The sequence below is a fragment of the Triticum dicoccoides genome, chromosome 6B (assembly GCF_002162155.2).
Source record: "Triticum dicoccoides isolate Atlit2015 ecotype Zavitan chromosome 6B, WEW_v2.0, whole genome shotgun sequence".
NCBI lineage: Eukaryota > Viridiplantae > Streptophyta > Magnoliopsida > Poales > Poaceae > Triticum > Triticum dicoccoides.
The window spans coordinates 53,923,241-53,939,451 of NC_041391.1; the positions used below are offsets into that span (position 1 = coordinate 53,923,241).

Here is a 16,211-nt window from a genome sequence, read left to right on the forward strand (position 1 = left end):
AATGAAACTTCTTATCTTAGTTGTTCGGGGGGCTCCAAACCCTAAACCATTGCGACCATTTTGGTAAGAAAGGTCGAATTTCCTTACACGAAATGGTCATAAAGCAAATTGCGTTGGTACAGTGGGCTTATTTCTAGTTGTTAACAACCAATATAGATGGTCATAGCCTTATAAATTGTGGTGGGTTGCCATGACTAGGCGCCATCTCATCAGTTTTGCCTACGTGTCATGTCCATGTGTTAATTTGTACCCTAGGTTGTGAAGCAACCTATATTTCTGTTATTCCAAAAAATACCAAAAAATCCCATATATTGTTTGGATCATATCTTCATCGAATATGTTCAAAACATTCCTTGTCTAGTTCAAAGATAATTCAACAATATTTATTTTCCTATTCTGTTCAGAACATCACTTTGTGACGGAAGTGTTATTTATATATTCTTGACTTCCCTAAAAATTTGTGAAGACACTCTTCTTAGTATATGATCATCCTCAACCAAAACTCACGCCAATTGGACATGTGCATTTCCCGTACCGCTAATCAAACACTTGGCTGCTAATTCATGTTTGAGCATAGTTCGGTCTCCTCATGAGAATCTTATGTTATAATTTACTTCCTAGCACCTACCTGGGGAGTGCCCGACCCACTAGACATTCCTAGTCCGCCCAGAACACATGGCAACACCACGGTCATGCGGTGACCACGCGGCGTGCATGCGAATTTACGCGCTCTAGAGTTGGGGCCCTCGGCCACCGTCCAAACCTCGATGTATCGCCACCAAACCATGTATTTCTAATTAAATAGGTACTTATGTAATTAAAAATGATTTTTGTAAAAAATAAAGAGCAAACTATAAGGCAGTTGCAGTTCATGACCCGCTTCCAGCTGAATCGGCCGAAATTTGTGTTTTTCATGAGAGGTGGATCAAAACTTTTGACATTCAACCATTTCGTCAATTGTAAATTATATATGGCCTAGGATTTTAGAAAATTTATTTGGTCCAATTTTTTAACAAATATATGGTAGGTCTTTCACAAAAAAACTCATTTTGGGAACTCTAAAAATGGAAAATGAATTTTTCATCCAAAGAAAATGAAAACTTCCATAGTTAACATTGTTTTCCATTCCAAGGTGCACCCTTGTGCATGATATGAGATCATTTAAACAAACTATGTCATGATTGTGGCCATAAGATTGATCATTTGGCTTGGAAGCCATGAATCTTCACACATGATAACTCATTTCTAAGAACACTTTTTTAAAATAATTGCTGTATTACAAGTTTATTATTTTTCCTGGTAACTTGGTCACATGTAATGACACAATGCAAAGGTTTTCCAATTTTTTGATTTTTTTGAATTTTTTAAGCCCGTTTCAAAATGCGGTCAAAACGACGGGCATGACTGTTCCTAGCTATTGGTTGAATCTTGGAAAACATCTGGTGTTTCTCTAATTAAATAGATACTTATGTACCTAGAAATGATTTTTGGAAAAAATAAAGAGCAAACTATGAGGCAGCTGCAGTTCAAATTTGACCTAGTTCCTACTAAATCGACGGAAATTTGTCTTTTTCAGAAGAGGTGGATCAAAACTTTTGACACCCAACCATTTGGTCAACTGTGAATTAAATATGTCCTAGTATTTTAGAAAATTGATTTGATCCAATTTTGCAACAAATATATGGTAGGTCCTTCAAAAAATAATTTCATTTTGGGCACTGAGAAAATGGAAAATGAATTTTTCGTCCAAAGAAAATGAAAACTTCCTTATGCAACATTGTTTGCCATTTGAAGATGCACCCTTGTTCATGATATGAGATCATTTAAACAAACTATGTCATGAATCTGGCCATAAGATTGAGCATTTGGGTTGAAAGCCATGAATCTTCACACTTCATAGCTCGTTTGTGAGAACATTTTTTAAAAATATTTGCCGTATTACAAGTTTATTATTTTTCCCGATAACTTGGTCATATGTAATGACACAATGCGAAGCTTTTTTATTTTTTTATGCCCGTTTCAAAATGCTATCACTACGGCGGGCATGACTGTTCCTGTCTATTGGTTGAATCTTGGAAAACTTTTGGTGTTTCTATGATTAAATAGATACTTATGTACCTAGAAATGGTTTTTGGAAAAAATAAAGAGCAAACTATGAGGTAACTACAGTTCAAATTTGACCTAGTTCCTACTAAATCAGCGGAAATTTGTCTTTTTCAGGAGAGTTGGATCAAAAACTTTTAACACCCAACCATTTGGTCAATTGTGCATTAAATATGTCTTAGTATTTTAGAAAATTGATTCGGTCCAATTTTGCAACAAATATATGTATGTCCTTCACAAAAAAATCATTTCGGGAACTGAGAAAATGGAAAATGAATTTTTCGTCCAAATAAAATGAAAACTTCCTTAGGCAACATTGTTTGCCATTTCAAGATGCACCCTTGTGCATGATATGAGATCATTTAAACAAACTATGTCATGAATATGGCCATAAGATTGAGCATTTGGATTGAAAGCCAAGAATCTTCACACTTGATAGCTCGTTTGTGAGAACACTGTTTTAAAATAATTGTCATATTACAAGTTTATGATTTTTCCCGGTAACTTGGTCACATGTAATGGCACAATGCGAAGCTTTTCTTATTTTTTGAATTTTTTGAACTTTTTATGCCCGTTTAAAAATGCGGTCAAAACGGCGGGAATGACCGTTCCTAGCTAGATGTTGAATCTTGGAAAAAAATTGATGTTTCTCTTATTAAATAGATACTTATGTACCGAGAAATGGTTTTTGAAAAAATAAAGTGCAAACTACGAGGTAGCTACATTTCAAATTTGACCCGCTTCCAACTAAATCGATGGAAATTTGCCATTTTCATGAGAGGTGGATCAAAACTTTTTACACCCAATGATTTGGTCAATTGTGCATTAAATATGTCCTAGTAGAAAATTGATTTGGTACAATTTAGCAACAAATATATGGTAGGTCCTTCCCAAAAAAACTCATTTTGGGCACTCAAAAAATGGAAAATGAGATTTCCGTCCAAAGAAAATGAAAACTTCCTTAGGCAACATTGTTCGTCATTCTAATATCAACCCTTGTGCACAATATGAGATCATTTGAACAAACTATGTCATGAATGCGGCCATAAGATTGAGCATTTGGGTTGACAGCCATGCACCTTCATACTTGATAGCTCGTTTCTGAGAACACTTTTTGAAATTAATCGTCATATTACAAGTTTATATTTTTTTGCTGGTAACTTGGTCACATATAATGGCACAATGCGAAGGTTTTCCAATTTTTTGATTTTTTTGAATTTTTTATGCCCGTTTCAAAATGCTGTCAAAACGGCGGGCATGACCGTTCCTAGCTAGTGGTTGAATCTTGGGATTTTTTGGTGTTTCTATAATTAAATAAATACTTATTTAACTAGAAATGATTTTTTCTAAAAATAAAGAGCAAACTACGAGGTAGCTACAGTCCAAATTTGACCCACTTCCAGCTGAATCGGCGAAAATTTATCTTTTTCACGAGATGTGGATCAAAACTTTAGACACCCAACCATTTGGTCAATTGTGCATTAAATATGTCCTACTATTTTATAGAATTGATTTGGTCCAATTTTGCAACAAATATATGGTAGGTCCTTCACAAAAAAACTCATTTTGGCACTCAAAAATGATTAAAATAGCTAGAAATATAAAAATGCATGCAAATTTGTGATCATCCATAAAATGTGGTCTAACTTGAGTGCTAAATCTAGTTGTGCCATGTTGCAAAATATTTTTGATAGCTTCTTCACAAAACCTCCTAGTTTTAGTACTTAGAAACTATTTTAAATCATAAAATTTCTGAACCAATCAGGGCTATTCCCACGGATCAGTCGAATGTAGCTGATCTCAACCATCCAGATCCGACGGATCCAACGACTCTCACTCACCTCTCAGGTCTCTCTCCCCCAACCCGAACCATAGCAGTCCCCTATCCTCGCTCCATCCAGATCTCTCTCCCACTCTCCCTGAGAACCCACCCGCCACCGCCTCTCTCCTCCGTCATGCTCACCTCCTCCCTGTCCCCGGCAACAACTACGGCGGCTTACTCTCCCTCCAGCGCCGCCCCCAACTCCGGTGGCCTCCTCTCCCGCCAGCACCGTCGCTCCTGCTAACCTCACCTTCTTCCCCTCTCCCAAGGGACGGAAGGGAAGGCCTGATCGAGCGAAGTGACCGCAGATCCACATCGGCACCGGTGCACCCGTCGTCGTCACCGAGGGATGCCGGCCGACCATGGAGGCTCGACTCCAGCCAGGACATGGATTGATGGATGGATGGTTGGATGGAAGGATGCGGGCGAATCCCTATCCCCACGCCCACCCATCCCATGGATGGATGGATGTGGCGACCATCTTCTCTCTCTCGGCGGGGAGTCAAGGTTGCTGATCCTCGACGCCGGCGATGGGCTGCAGCACGTAGATGAGGACGGTCTGTACGTACGCCCTCCATCCTCCTCCCCTCTCCTTATCTTGTTCTCCTTGGTTGATTTGTTGATCTGATTCATGTGGTTGGTTTGTGCAGGCCATCACCATGGCCATGGAAGGTGTTAGCTGCTAGTGTGTGTCAAGGAGCAGGAGATCGCCATGGCGGGCGTGCATGCCATCGCTTCCCTTCCCTCTCTCTGTTCGGGTTAGTCTTTTCTCTTTTCGATTTAAACATGTCATTTCTCCTCTGCCATGCTTTGCTGCTAGTGCCATGTTAGCTAGTTGGGGGGATCAACTCCATTGACTTTTTTGATTGTGCAAACTGCTGATCTTCATGTGTTGCTGCTGCAGCTTCCCTGGTAGCACGTCGTTGCATTTGGCGTCTCACAACAGGGACTTGGATTGCATCCGGAAGCTGCTTGCATGGGGTGCTGATCGGCTCCAAAGGGCCTCTGCTGTGTGAGAACTAGATCCCTACCATGGTCTTGCCTTACACATTGTTGGTGTATATATGTAGAAGCATAGTTTTAGTTGCTCTGTAGGTTATCAGTAGAACTCCACTAGCCAATTAACAAGTGAACTCAAATTGAGAGAATGCTTGAGAGAGAGAGGGGTGATCATTATGAGATAGATTGAGAGAGAGGGGTGTTGATTAGTGTAGTCTATGATTGAGGGAATGCTTGTTGCTACTATTTGTGCTTACTGATTGATTATACACTGATTGAGATGCTGCTATTTGTACTTGTTGATGTTATTGTTGACATCCTGTGCATATTGTTGTGATCCATAGCTTACTACCTATCCTGCAGGTGTCGTGCTGGCGATCGGGTTCGGAGCGCTCGGATCGAAGGTGGCTGAGCACTCGTACGAGCTCTACAAGATGGACAAGCAGGGGGCCAGCCTCAGGTTCACCTAGTGGTGGGAGGACAAGGTCTCAGGTGTGTTGCTTTCTTTTGGCTCTGAATGTTAGGATGGTTAATGTAATAGTCCATTCTGTAGTGTAAGGATTTGGATTGGAAACTCAGTGTGAAGTTTGGCTCTTAGGCTTGCTTTTGCTGCCATTTTTTATTGATGAATGCATTACCTTTTTCTGATTGATCCAAAATGTCATCTTATCTCTAGCGCAATGGGAGTTAAAATGTTTGTTCAGACTATAGAGTTTATGCTATGATAATCACTGTATTGTTTGTAGTATGGAATTTCCATTCTGTAATGGGACTGAAGTTTACCTCTTTGGCTTGCTTTTGCTGTGCCCTAGAGATGAATATAGGGGTCCTAGAATAATACCAGCCTCTTTATTAGCACCTTCCAAGTAAGCGCCGCTCTCACTCTTGCCATCTACTATGTGTAATTAGGAGTAGGACATGGTCCTCTTGCTTGTGCTACACAAGGATTTGTACTGCACTGCTGCAGAAACATGATGCTGCGATTGCCAATTTTTTTGTCTTAATGCCCATCTATTGTTATTTGCTTGGGGTGTTCTTCAATAAAATACAAACAGTGGCCATTCTGAAATTCAAGCTATTGAATAATGATGATAAAATACTTTTTAAACAGTGGGTTGAAGCTTAGTGTAATTGGTGTACTAGTGCACTGCTTGGCGTAATAGCAGTACACATACATATGCAATGAAATGCTTCTAGTATCTTACACATGTATATTTGCAATGAATGTGTACTGCTTGGCTAAAAGTTGCACCAACCATGTTTTCCTAATATCTATAGTTGCTTTCAAGAGCTGCAATTTATTGGCGATGTTACCTTATTATTTGCTCTCTTCAATTGTTTTTGCAGATCCATGGCATCTTGCTGAACCACTACTGGACGGGGCGTCGATGAAGCACTACACCTGGCTTGCTCGCCGGCGCACGCATGCGTGCTTCGATGTGTGGCGCTTCGTCGAGCTGGCCGGACCGCGGCAATCACGGGAGCCGGAGCCAGAGGAGGCCATAAGATGTTGCTGCTGTGGTTGCGTCCTTGGAGGCAGCAGCTGCCCCTCGCTGACCTCACCAACCTCCGGCGTCCACCATGAGCTCCATGCAGGACCCCTTCTACATCGTCTGGGAGGAGATCCAAGGCTCGGTAATCCGCCTATCCCCGTCCGCCCTCCCTCCCTCTCCTGCGCCCCTTTCTCTTCCTCTAGTTGTGAATTTTTGTATGATGCCACTGTTTATTTAGCTGTGCCGTGGCGTACTGTCAGCTGAAAGCTACTTCTGTATTTTCTACTTCAGTACTGTATGGAGTAGTATATAATGACGTCTTACTGTATTATGGCTGAGGTAGTGACCAACTTGGTAGGTAGTACTAGCTGAGAAAACTCATGATGCTGGCTGGGAGCAAAAAAATTATAGGCTTAGTTGCTGTATTAGTTATGTTGTTCTATGGGGATATATGCATAGATATGTAACATGTGGGTCCCAAGCATGCTTCCAAGAAAAAGTAAGATTATATATCCAATTTAAACATTGTACATCTGCCGTTCTTGTGGAATGCAAGTTATTTTAGGTAGTAAGAGTGTGCAGGGTAGGTTATCAAGTGCACGGTCGCTAGTTTGCTTACTAGCTCTGTTCTATTGGGATATGTATATGTATGTGTGGATTTTAAGCATGGTTGTTGTATATGTGATAAGTGCATACCACTACAACTCATCTTTGTCTGGTATTATAAGGCAATTTGCTTGAATTCTTGAAAAGATGATTTGATTGAATGCTTGAAAAGATGAGTCGCTAAAGTGAATGATGTGAGGGATGTTCTCACGTATTACTGTTAGTGTCGTTCCTTTTTTGTTTTGTTTTGTCAGATTTTGTTTTTTCTAATTTAAGTTCTGTTTTGTAGACCTGTTTGTTTGTGTTATTGTTCTATTTGTCCGGTGATGAAAAACCTGTTAATCATACCATCTTTTGGGACTGATTGGTCACAGTGTGCCCATGCTGTCATTCGGCAATTCTGAGGAAAAATTGAACAGCTTGACTGTAATCTTTTTGAATAGTTCCGAACTTACATGTCATCTACTTTTCAATTTTTTTATTCTGTTGTTTACTATGTATAGAATATGGCTGGACAACAATGAAAACCGAATTAAACATACCATCTTTTTGGACACCTAATGGCTGGACAAACATGTTCATATTTTTTAAGTTGCTTTGATCTTTGTTGATAATTTTTTTGTCTAAAATCTTTCTCTATGAAGAGAGTACAAGCAGATGGGCGGTCTAAACTGATGCCATGTTGATATGTCTGCGTCATCTGTGCTACCCTTGTAGTTCGCATCTGAGAGAAAAGAATTGTGCATTTTGTTCTTCTCATAAGTTACATTTTTTAAATTCTCTGCTTTTTGTCCTGTTTGCACTTAGCTTCTACTATCCCTCTTTGTTGCAATTGATCTGAGAGGGATTGATACGTCTCCAATGTATCTATAATTTTTGATTGTTCCATGCTATTATATTACATGTTTTCGATGATTATGGGCTTTACTTTACACTTTTATATCATTTTTGGGACTAACCTACTAACCGAATGCCCAGCCCGAAAGGCTATTTTTTTTTGCATATTTCAATATATAGAAGAAAAGGAATATCAAACGGAGTCCAAACGGGATGAAACCTCCGGGAGCAATCTTTTTGGAACAAACCCAATCCAGGAGACTTGGATTAGACGTCAAGAAGCTGCCGAGGCGGGCACGAGGGTGGCAGGCACGCCCAGTAAGGGTGGGCGCGCCCCCTGCCTCATGGGACCCTCGTGGCTCAACCAACCTACTTCTTCCTCGTATATATATCTACATACCCCGAAACCATACAGGAGCACCACGAAAAACTATTTCCACCACCGGATCCTTCTGTATCCGTGAGATCCCATCTTGGAGCCTTCGCCGGTGTTCCACCAGAGGGGGAATCGACCATGGAGGGCCTCTCCATCACCACCAAGGCCTCTCCGATGAGTTATGAGTAGTTTACCACAGACCTTCGGTTCCATAGTTATTAGCTAGATGGCTTCTTCTCTCTCTCTTCGATTCTCAATACAAAGTTCTCCTTCATCTTCTTGGAGATCTATTCAATGAACTCTTTTTGCGGTGTGTTTGTCGAGATCCGATGAATTGTGGGTTTATGATCAAGTTTATCTATGAGAAATATTTGAATCTACTCTGAATTCTTTTATGTATGATTTGTTATCTTTGCAAGTCTCTTCGAATTATCAGTTTCGTTTGGCCTACTAGATTCATCTTTCTTGCCATGGGAGAAGTGCTTAGCTTTGGATTCAATCTTGCGGTGTCCTTTCCCAGTGAGAGTAGGGGCAGCAAGGAACGTATTGTATTGTTGCCATCGAAGATAAAAATATGGGGTTTATATCATATTGCATGAGTTTATCCCTCTACATTATGTCATCTTTCTTAATGCATTACTCTGTTCTTTATGAACTTAATACTCTAGATGCAGGCAGGAGTCAGTGGATGTGTGGAGTAATAGTAGTAGATGCAGGCACGAGTCGGTCTACTTCTTGCGGACGTGATTCCTATATACATGATCATGCCTAGATAATCTCATAATTATGCACTTTTATATCAATTGCTCGACAGTAATTTGTTCACCCACCGTAAGAATTATGCTATCTTGAGAGAGAAGCCACTAGTGAAACCTATGGCCCCCGGGTCTATCTTTTATTATATAAGTTTCCCATCTACTTTTATTTGCATCTTTTACTTTCCAATCTATATCATAAAAATACCAAAACTATTTATCTTATCATATTATCTCTATCAGATCTCAATTTCGAAAGTTTGCATGAAGGGGTTGACAACACCTTTACTGCGTTGGTTGCGATGTTCTTGTTTGTTTGTGTAGGTGCGTGTGTCTTTTGAGGAGCTTCCTACTGGATTGATACCTTGGTTCTCAAAAACTGAGGGAAATACTTACGCTACTGTGTGGCATCACCCTTTCCTCTTCAAGGAAAACCAACGCAAGATCAAGACATAGCAAGAAAGATTTCTGGCGCCATTCCGAGGGAGGTCTTCGCTCAAGTCAAGACATACCAAGTACCCATTACAAACTCATCTCACTCGCATTACATTATTTTCCATTTGTCTCTCGTTTTCCTCTCCCCACTTCACCCTTGCCATTTTATTCACCCTCTCTTTCCCGTTCTCCTCTCTCTTTCGCTTGCCTTTTGAGCGCTTGTGTGTTGGATTGCTTGTCACGATGGCGCAAGATAATCCTAAATTGTGTGACTTTTCCAATACCAATTATAATGATTTCCTTAGCACTCATATTGCTCCTCTTACTGATGTTGAAACTTGTGAAATCAATGTTGCTTTGTTGAATCTTGTTATGAAAGATCAATTCTCCAGCCTTCCTATTAAAGATGCCGCTACTCGTCTAAACATTTTTTTTTATTTGTGTGATATGCAAAAGAAGAAAGATACAGATAATGATATTGTTAAATTGAAGTTATTTTCGTTTTCACTTAGAGATCATGCTAAAACTTGGTTTTCGTCTTTGCCTAAAAATATAATTGATTCTTGGAATAAGTGCAAAGATGCTTTTATCTCTAAATATTTTCCTCCCGCTAAGATCATCTCTCTTAGAAACGATATTATGAATTTTAAACAAATTTATCATGAGCATGTTTCCCAATATTGGGAAAGAATGAAATTAATGATTCGAAATTGCCCTACTCATGGTTTGAATTTTTGGATGATCGTACAAAATTTTTATGCTGGATTGAATTTTGCTTCTAGAAATCTTTTAGATTTGGCCGCGGGAGGTACTTTTATGGAATTCACTTTAGGAGAAGCTACAAAACTCCTTGATAATATTATTATTAATTATTCTCAATGGCACACCGAAAGATCTACTAGTAAACAAATCCATGATATAGAAGAAATTAATGTTTTGAGTGGAAAGATGGATGAACTTATGAAATTGTTTGCTTCTAAGAGTGCCACTATTGATACTAATGATATGCCTTTGTCTACCTTGATTGAGAATAGTAATGAATCTATGGATGTGAATTTTGTTGGTAGGAATAATTTTGGTAACAACGCGTATAGAGGAAACTTTAATCCTAGGACGTTCCCTAGTAATTCCTCTAATAATTATGGAAATTACTACAACAACTCTTATGGAAATTTTAATAAGATTCCCTCTGATTTTTAGAATAGTTTTAAAGAATTTATGAATTCTCAAAAGAATTTCAAGGTTTGCTTGAAGAAAAATTGCTTAAAGTTGATGAATTGGCTAGGAACATTGATAGACTTTCTCTTGATGTTGATTCTTTGGAACTTAGATCTATTCCTCCTAAGCATGATATCAATGAGTCTCTCAAAGCCATGAGAATTTCCATTCATGAGTGCAAAGAATGAACCGCTAGGTTGCGTGCTAAGAAAGATTGCTTTGTTAGAGCGTGTTCTTCTAGTTTTCATGAAAATAATGATGAAGATCTAAATGTTATTGATGTGTCCCCTATTAAATCTTTGTTTTGCAATATATATCTTGATAATGATGGGACTGGAAGTAAATCAACTTTGGCTAAATAGAGTTCCGATAATTTGGAGTATTTTGATCTTGATGCTAAAATTGGTAAAAGTGGGATGGAGAAAATGAAACTTTGCATAGTAATGAACCCACCACTGTGGATTTCAAGGAATTTAATTATGATAATTTTTCCTTAATAGATTGTATTTCCTTGTTGCAATCCGTTTTGAATTATCCTCATGCTTATAGCCAAAATAAAACTTTTACTAAACATATCGGTGATGCCTTGATGCCATCTTATGAGGAAAAACTTAATTTGGAAGTTTATATACCTGGAAAACTTTATGATGAGTGGGAACCTATTGTAAAAATTAAAACAAAAGATCATGAATGCTATGCTTTGTGTGATTTGGGTGCTAGTGTTTCCACAATTCCGAAAACTTTATGTGATGTGCTAGGTTTCCATGAATGCTCTTTAAAATTGCACCTTGCGAATTCCACCATTAAGAAACCTATGGGAAGGATTAATGATGTTCTTTATTGCTGCAAATAGGAATTATGTTACCGTACATTTTATCGTTCTTGATATTGATTGCAATCTTTTGTGTCCTATTATTCTTGGTAGGCCTTCCCTTAGAACGATTAGTGCAATTATTTATATGAAGGAAGGGAATATTAGATTCCAATTTCCGTTAAGGAAAGGCATGGAACACTTGCCTAGAAAGAAAGTTAAATTACCTTATAATCTATTATGCGAGCCACTTATGAATTGAATGCCAAAGATGGCAATACTTAGATCTATTCTCGCTTTTATGCCTAGCTAGAGGCGTTAAACGATAGCGCTTGTTGGGAGGCAACACAATTTTATTTTTGTTCCTTGATTTTTGTTCCTGTTTAGTAATAAATAATTTATTTAGTCTCTGGTTAGATACGTTTTTATGTTTAATTAATTTTTGTGCCAAGTAGAACCTTTAGGATAACCTTGGGTGAAAGTTAATTTGATTCTGCTGAAAAATAGAAACTTTGCATGCACGAGTAAAAACATTCAATAAATCACAGCAATGTGATTTTGCGTTGATTCTTTTTGCTGTAGATCAATAAATAAATTTCCTAGGACTTACTATTTTGGTAGGATTTTTAAGGTTCCATAAGTATTCGAAAGTTACAGATTGCTACAGACTGTTCTGTTTTTCACAGATTCTGTTTTTCGTGTGTTGTTTGCTTATTTTGATGCATCTATGGCTAGTATCGGGGGGTATGAACCATAGAGAAGTTGGAATACAGTAGGTCTAACACAAATATAAATAAAGAATGATATATTTACAGTAACTTATGTGGTGTTTTTTCTTTCTTGCACTAACGGAGCTTGTGAGATTTCGTGTTGAGTTTTGTGTTGTGAAGTTTTCAAGTTTTGGGTAAAGATTTGATCGACTATGGAATAAGGAGTGGCAAAATCCTAAGATTGGGGATTCCCATGGCACCCCAAGATATTCAATGACAACCAAAATCCTAAGCTTGGGGATGCCCCAGAAGGCATCCCCTCTTTTGTCTTGTTTTATCGGTAACTTTACTTGGAGCTATACTTTTATTCGCAACATGCTGTGTTTTTCTTGGAGGGTCTTGTATGATATGAGTCTTTGCCTTTTAGATTACCAAAATCATACTTTCTGTACACAAAATTTGGGAGAAACCCACATGATTTAGAATTTATTAGAATACTCTATGTGCTTCACTTATATCTTTTGAGCTAGATAATTTTTGCTCTAATGCTTCACTTATATCTTTATAGCACGGCGGTGGCTTAATTTTGTAGAAATTGTTGATCTCTCATGCTTCACTTATATTATTTTGAGAGTCTTTTAGAACAGCCTGGTATTTTCTATGGTTATAAAATTGGTCCTAGAATGATGAGCATCCAAGTTGGGTATAATAAAAACTATCATAGAAAGTGAATTGGATGCCATGATCAATTTTATGCATGATAATTGTTTTGAGATATGGGTATGGTGATATTAGAGTCATGCTAGTTGGGTAATTATGAATTTAGGGAATACTTGTGTTGAAGTTTGTGATTCCCGTAGGATGCACGTATGGTGAACCGCTTTGTGATGAAGTTGGAGCACGATTTATTTAGTGATTGTCTTCCTTATGGGTGGTGGTCGGAGATGAGCAATGGTCTTTTCCTACCAGTCTATCGCCCTAGGAGCATGTACGTAGTGCTTGGTTTTTGATTACTTGTAGATTTTTGCAATAAGTATATGAGTTCTTGATGACTAATGTTGAGTCCATGGATTATACGCACTCTCTCCCTTCCACCATTGTTAGCCTCTCTTGTGCCACGCAACTTTCGTCGCTACCATACACCCACCATATACCTTCCTCAAAACAGCCACCATACCTACCTATTATTGCATTTCCATAGCCATTCCGAGATATATTGCCATGCAACTTTCCACCGTTCCGTTTATCATGACAGGCATCATCATTGTCATATTGCTCTTGCATAATCAGGTAGTTGACATCGTATTTGTGGCAAGGCCACCCTCATGATTTTCATACATGTCACTGTTGGTTCAATGTATATCCCAGTACACCGCTGGAGACATTCATATAGAGTCTTATTTTGTTCTAAGTATCGAGTTGTAATGTTCTGTTGTAAGTAAATAAAATTGTGATGATCTTCATTATTAGAGCATTGTCTCAAGTGAGGAAAGAATGATGGAGACTATGATTCCCCCACAAGTCGGGATGAGACTTGGGACTTTACAGAAAAAAGAGAAAGCCATATAAAAAAAGAGAAAAGCCAAATAAAAAAATGAGAGAAAAAGAGAGAAGGGATAATGCTACTATCCTTTTACCACACTTGTGCTTCAAAGTAGCACCATGATCTTCATAATAGAGAGTCTCCTATGTTGTCATTTTCATATACTAGTGGGGATTTTTCATTATAGAACTTGGCTTGTACATTCCAATGACGGGCTTCCTCAAAACGCCCGAGGTCTTCTTGAGCAAGCAAGTTGGATGCACACCCACTTAGTTTCTTTTGTTGAGCTTTCATACATTTATAGGTCTAGTGCATCTGTTGCATGGCAATCCCTAATCACTCACATTTATATCTATTAATGGGCATCTCCATAGCACGTTGATACGCCTAATTGATGTGAGACTATCTTCCTTTTTTGTCTTTTCCACAACCACCCTTCTATTCCACATATAGTGCTATGTCCATGGCTCACGCTCATGTATTGCGTGAAAGTTGAAAAAAGTTTGAGAATATTAAAGTACGAAACAATTGCTTGGCTTGTCATCGGTGTTATGCATGATTAAATACTTTGTGTGATGAAGATAGAGCATAGCCAGACTATATGATATTGTAGGGATAACTTTCTTTATCCATGATATTTTGAGAAGACATGATTACTTTTATTAGTATGCTTGAAGTATTATTGTTTATCATGTCAATATGAACTTTTAGTTTGAATCTTTGGATCTGAACATTCATGCCACAATAAAGAGAATTACATTGAGAATTATACTAGGTAGCATTCCACATCAAAAATTCTGTTTTTATCATTTACCTACTCGAGGATGAGCAGGAATTAAGCTTGGGGATGCTTGATACATCTCCAGCGTATTTATAATTTTTGATTGTTCCATGCTATTATATTACCTGTTTTGGATGTTTATGGGCTTTACTTTACCCTTTTATATCATTTTTGGGACTACCCTGCTAACCGGAGGCCCGACCCGAATTGCTGTTTTTTTTGCCTATTTCAGTATATCGAAGAACAGGAATATCAAATGGAGTCCAAATGGGATGAAACCTTTGGGAGCGATATTTTTGGAACAAACGCAATCCAGGAGACTTGGAGTGGATGTCAAGAAGCAGCTGAGGCGGCCACGAGGGTGGCCGACGCGCCCAGTAAGGCTGGGCACGCCCCCTGCCGCATGGGCCCCTCGTAGCTCAACCAACCTACTTCTTCCTCGTATATATATCTACATACCCCGAAACCATCCAGGAGCACCACGAAAAACTATTTCCAACACCGGATCCTCCTATATCCGCGATATCCCATCTTGGAGCCTTCGTCGGTGCTCTGCCAGAGGGGGAATCGACCATGGTGGGCCTCTCCATCACCACCAAGGCCTCTCCGATGAGTTGTGAGTAGTTTAGCACAGACCTTCAGGTCCATAGTTATTATCTAGATGGCTTCTTCTCTCTCTTTGATTCTCAATACAAAGTTATCCTTCCTCTTCTTGGAGATCTATTCTATGTAACTCTTTTTGCGGTGTGTTTGTCGAGATCCGATGAATTGTGGGTTTATGATCAAGTTTATCTATGAGAAATATTTGAATCTCCTCTGAATTCTTTTATGTATGATTTGTTATCTTTGCAAGTCTCTTTGAATTATCAGTTTTCTTTGGCCTACTAGATTGATCTTTCTTGCCATGGGAGAAGTGCTTAGCTTTGGATTCAATCTTGCGGTGTCCTTTCCCAGTGACAGTGGGGGCAGCAAGGCACGTATTGTATTGTTGCCATCAAAGATAAAAATATGGGGTTTATATCATATTGCATGCGTTTATCCCTCTACATTATCTCATCTTTCTTAATGCATTACTCTGTTCTTTGTGAACTTAATACTCTAGATGCAGGCAGGAGTCAGTGGATGTGTGGAGTAATAGTAGTAGATGCAGGTAGGAGTCGGTCTACTTGTTGCGGACGTGACGCCTATATACATGATCATGCCTAGATAATCTCATAATTATGGACTTTTAGATCAATTGCTCGACAGTAATTTGTTCACCCACCGTAATAATTATGCTATCTTGAGAGAGAAGCCACTAGTGAAACCTATGGCCCGCGGGTCTATCTTTTGTCATATAAGTTTCCCATCTACTTTTATTTGCATCTTTTACTTTCCAACCTATATCATAAAAATACCAAAAATATTTATCTTAACATATTATCTCTATTAGATCTCACTTTCGCAAGTTTCCATGAAGGGATTGACAACCCGTTTATCACGTTGGTTGCGAGGTTCTTGTTTGTTTGTGTATGTGTGTGGGACTTTCAAGGAGCCTCCTACTTGATTGATACCTTGTTTCTCAAAAACTGAGGGAAATAATTATGGTACTGTGCTGCATCACCCTTTCCTCTTCAAGGAAAACTAACGCAAGCTCAAGACATAGCAGGGATGCAGTGGGCGCAGATAGAGAAATGGTTTACGTGACAACCCTTTGCAGCGTTTGCCATTTCTTTGGATTAG

At 38.8% G+C, this 16,211-nt stretch overlaps 1 non-coding gene across 1 annotated transcript; it reads left to right on the forward strand.

The window, feature by feature from the left end:
• The first annotated feature begins 7,340 nt into the window (after nt 1-7,340).
• On the forward strand, nt 7,341-7,432 carry LOC119326938. The gene has a single exon (XR_005158281.1). It is a non-coding gene; the product is annotated as a small nucleolar RNA SNORD96 family (small nucleolar RNA).
• The last annotated feature ends 8,779 nt before the right edge of the window (nt 7,433-16,211 follow it).